This window comes from Oncorhynchus nerka, linkage group LG22 (assembly GCF_034236695.1).
Source record: "Oncorhynchus nerka isolate Pitt River linkage group LG22, Oner_Uvic_2.0, whole genome shotgun sequence".
Taxonomy (NCBI): Eukaryota; Metazoa; Chordata; class Actinopteri; order Salmoniformes; family Salmonidae; genus Oncorhynchus; species Oncorhynchus nerka.
In genome coordinates this window covers 53,891,103-53,895,570 of record NC_088417.1, presented here as the reverse complement: position 1 = coordinate 53,895,570, position 4,468 = coordinate 53,891,103, and the positions used below count along the sequence as shown (strand labels likewise).

General features: G+C 37.4%; 1 long non-coding RNA gene across 2 annotated transcripts; it reads right to left on the bottom strand.

Annotated features, from left to right (window-relative positions):
* Positions 1 to 370: 370 nt before the first annotated feature.
* On the bottom strand, positions 371 to 4,207 carry LOC115104637 (uncharacterized). 2 transcript variants are annotated; one of them, XR_003859785.2, is made up of 4 exons: positions 3,020 to 4,207; positions 2,683 to 2,764; positions 2,035 to 2,116; positions 371 to 880 (listed from the first exon to the last, which is right to left on the bottom strand). It is a non-coding gene; the product is annotated as an uncharacterized LOC115104637 (long non-coding RNA). The 2 variants fall into 2 exon arrangements; XR_003859784.2 differs by having other exon boundaries at positions 2,683 to 4,200.
* Positions 4,208 to 4,468: the final 261 nt, after the last annotated feature.

The window sequence follows — 4,468 nt, the reverse complement described above, 5'->3', positions numbered from 1 at the left end:
TGTTATGCTCATACAAATATTTACACATGTTAAGTTTGCTGAAAATAAATGCAGTTGACAGTGAGAAGATGTTTATTTTTTTGCTGAGTTTATTAAAAAGAAATCACTATATTGGGGAAAATAGTAGTGTGTGTACACTTTGTCACTGGTGTAAAATTCCAAATGCTCTTTGACGTACAAAACTGTGTATGTGACCAATACACTTTTATTTTATTTTATCACTATTTGAAGCCCTTATTCCCACAACAATTGAAGTGTAATTTAAATTTAGAACTGACATAAAATTCATTTTTTATATGCAGTCAGCCACCTTGCATACATCATTCACAAATGTAAAAAAAGTAATAGTAATTTAAAATATCCCAATCCCAATCCAGGAAAGGAAACACAAACAATAGGAAAGGAAATGAGGAAAGGAAGCTAGGAAAAGTAGTAGTAGAGGAAAGGGAGTTAAGAACAAAATGGAACTGAACAGCATCGGCAGTAAACGGTTTCTGTTACAAAACGTTTTGTGACAGACTAAACGTTTTGCAATAGATTTTGTGTAATGATTACACCCCTGATTGTACCCCTCGATTTCCTGGGGCATTTTCAGTAGGCAAATGTTGCCAATAGAAATGTTATAAATAGAGCTGACATGATTTGTTATTCTACAGTCAGTGAGGCTTGTTTGTTCCACACAATACAAGGTAAGGAAAATGGATTTCAAGACAAAGCAATTCATAATGACAGACTATTGCTGAATCTCATACAGAATATGGTCGTGACTGGATACCACAGTTTCACTCGAAAAGTTTGTGTGAACAGCCCATTTGTGTTTCCCAGTTGAGGCTGCTTCCCAACTTCAGACATACTGCATGGTGACTATTCGTGCATTTCCCTGTGAAAAAAACATAGAAAACACAGGAAAGTTTAGAATAATTCCTGTTTTTCAGTAGTAGTTGATGTTAATTGCGTAATGTAAAACAAATCATTCGTCATACATTACATTCATACTTGAATGTCCCTGCAGATTTTTCTATACACTCGACCCTGGCCAGTATTTATCTTCATTTTATATTACTGAATGGCATGTTAGTGGGAAGACAAATAAGCCATATTAAACAACTGTGTGTGTGGCACCATTGGTCGAGCTTAAGGCTGCAGGGAAAACTCACTGCTGGACTATGCTGACCACCGTCTCCCTTCCCATTTACCAGAATTGTGCTTTTGTGCTTACATTTTTTTTTTTTCTAAAAAACACGTTGTAGCACTCTGGTGCACTGCAAAACATTACCCATTCTGTATCTTACACACTGTCAAATGCAATGGAGTGTGTTGAATGGTTGGTGTTCATACAAGGACATGTATACAACTAGACATGACCATCTCAATGACCAGATAGCCGTCTTGGCCCCGTACATAGGCTTACGGTATGTGTCCTCCAGATTGAAGGCCTGTCTAAGAGTAGAGCAAAGCAACTAGTGAAGTACTGCTCTGTTTTAGCTGTTATGGGCAGCCTAGCTGTGTAGAGAAAAGTGATTTAATGTAATGTAATTTATGATTTCAAATAAAGTACCGGCATATAATGTAATCTTCAATCAAATGTTTGTATGTGTGTGTGGTTTAAGTGAGGGATCAACAGCGTGGCCACTTTTGTTGGGTTGTATTGCAGAAATCTCACAATGAAAGCAGTGTGTGTTCCCTCCGATACAGTATGTCAGAGGTTGGCAATCCTGGTCCTGGAGTGCTGCAGGCACCTTGTTTTAGATTTAAATGACCTTGGAAGACCAGGTGTGTTGAATTAAGTCAGTAGCTCAGTAGCTCATGGTTTGGGGTACAAAAATGGGGATAGAGGAAAGAGAAAGAAGGTTTAGGGGAAAGACTGGCGAGCAGAGGCAAGTAGGCCAAACCATTTATACAACGAGATGTGGCAAAATAATGTATGGCATGTTGTGATGCCTTGAGAAAGCGTCGGTCTTCCTTTTACACTCAACAATGTCTATGTGTTTATGCATATAAATGAAAGGCTTGTTGTGGTATTCATATAATTACCTGAAACTCATCTGTCCAACAAGATCCCACACCTGGAACTTAAGGTTCTTGCGAGTCACAGTCTCCACGTTGAAGCCGATTGCTGTACAACACAATGACAGAGATGAAATACCTTGAGCTATAAGCACATAAGGAATGCCCTTTAACCATCCACTGTATTTATGACATGTGAAAAGACCATTTATTATAGTGGAGCACACAACAACATAACAATCTATTCTCCCATGAACCTGGAACTTTCCAAGTAGAAATAAATGAAAAACAAAAGCGTAACGTACTGGGAATTAAATAGATAACAAAGTCAGTTACAGTAACATAACGATGGCGCCATACATTTCTATCACAAGTTGCTGGGCTGACAGGTGGCATGAAATGACAAATAACTTGTCAGAAAAGGGCGAAATCTTTACTATGAAATTAGTAAACAAACTAGGTACAACATCCTCTTGGCTAGTCAGTAAAAAAGAAAGATAACCGGCTAGCTAGCTAACATACAATAGAATGGTAAGAGAAGATAGTTAGCACAACATGCTAGCGGACTTATAGAAGAGAAAAACACATTCATAAACGCTATACAGTACTAGTTGTAAACCGCGATGGAATGTATAAAATTATATCTAAAATCTGGAAATAAAATAGCACACTTACAGATAGGTAACGTTAGCGAAAGAGCTCCTCCATCGATGTTTTTTGATCTTAAGCTTGCTTGAAGATATCAATCAGTGGGCTTCTATATTTATAGATACTGTATATTAACACAATTATAATTTTCTAAATATAAAGGCTTTACGAAAAGCTTTATGGCTTTTGGAAAAGAGAAAATCAACCATATAATTGTCCTTCAACTGGGAAATTCCTACTTTGAAAAGTAGCTTCACAGAAGACACGCGTTTCCTACACTTGGAAATGCAAACACAACAGGTGAAAAAAATCTAGGGTAAAAATGCTCACAATGTGTGAAATTAAGAAGATGTGTTTTATTCACCTGTTCATGCAAAAAGGACATGCGGAAGAATTAAGTTTAAAAATGTACACCAATCGGTTAGAAAGCATGAATGTTGTACTTTCAGACGCATGAAATTGTGCTACCGCACACGTTTTGAACGTCTATGTAGTAACTAGCACAATTTCAAGGGTCTGAAAGTACCACTTTGTAGCCCCTCCCTTGTCAATTTCCAGGAGTTTGACTTTGTTTGATACCCGTCTGGTCAGGGTGAATTGCTTACTCGGGGGGGTGGGAGATGTTGCTAAATATGGATAAAATTGATAAAATTAGTAAATTACATTTACTAATGTAAACAATAGAGCAAGGCGAAATTTAAAAAAGTGTTTCCATGTTGCATTACAACTACAAAGTTGACGCTCACTAGCTATCTTATTTTCATTGAAATAGCATAGCTGGCTAGCTAGCTAGCAATAGTCTTCTGTCTTGCCTGTAACTAATGGTTGTTACTTTTGGAATCGTAGCAATAGGTCTTTGTAATTGTCATTTGGTTGAGACTAACATTAGTTTGGAAAGTAATTGTTTACTTTGTGTATATTTGTTGTGTAATTGGTTGGCTTTGCTAGTTAGCAAGCTGAGACGTATTTGCTCAAGTTGGCTAGCTGGTAGCTCATGTTTTAGGAGAACAGGCTACCTACCTGTAGAATCTAGACAATAGAGAATGGGGAATAAGATCTGATGTGCAGCTGCTTCTATCTGGCTGTTGCAGTGCCCAGACGAGGTTAGAGCAAACCGCTACAGAGACAAAAAGGTAAGATCTCTGTCTTGCGTAGCTAGATTTCAAGGTTGAACCAATGCAATACATTATTTTATTGGCTTGCTAAATGAGCTGCTTTTCCTGAAAATGTATATCTGATAAAGTTGTTAGTTCTAGTTGTTGTTGTACTTATGCAATGTCCAGGAAATGTTACAGCCACAACATCATAATCAAGTACTCAAGCACCTGCAGACTAGCAAGGAGGAAAGCCTATAGAATAGTACTAGCTATTTATATCCGATAGACATTTTATGCGCTTGCTAAATGAGCTGCTTTTCCTAAAAATGTCTCTGATAAAACTACACTCTTAGAAAAAAAGGTGCTGTCTCTAGACCCTAAAAGGGTTATTCGGCTGTCCCCATAGGATAACTTTTTGAAGAACCCTTGTTGGTTCCAGGTAGAACCTTTTTTGTTACAAGTAGAACCATTTTGGGTTCCATGTAGAACCCTTTCCACAGATGGTTCTACATGCAACCCAAAAGGGTTATACTAATGGGACAGCCGAAGAACGCTTTGGAACCTTTTTCTCTAAAAGTGTATCTAGTGGTTGTTCTAATGCAATGTCTGCTAAAATTATGTATGTTTTGTACTGTTACTTTTTACATTCTGAAACATTGTCATTAGTTTTGGACTAGACTATGATATGGAAATGTCTACTGTAAATACTACAATTT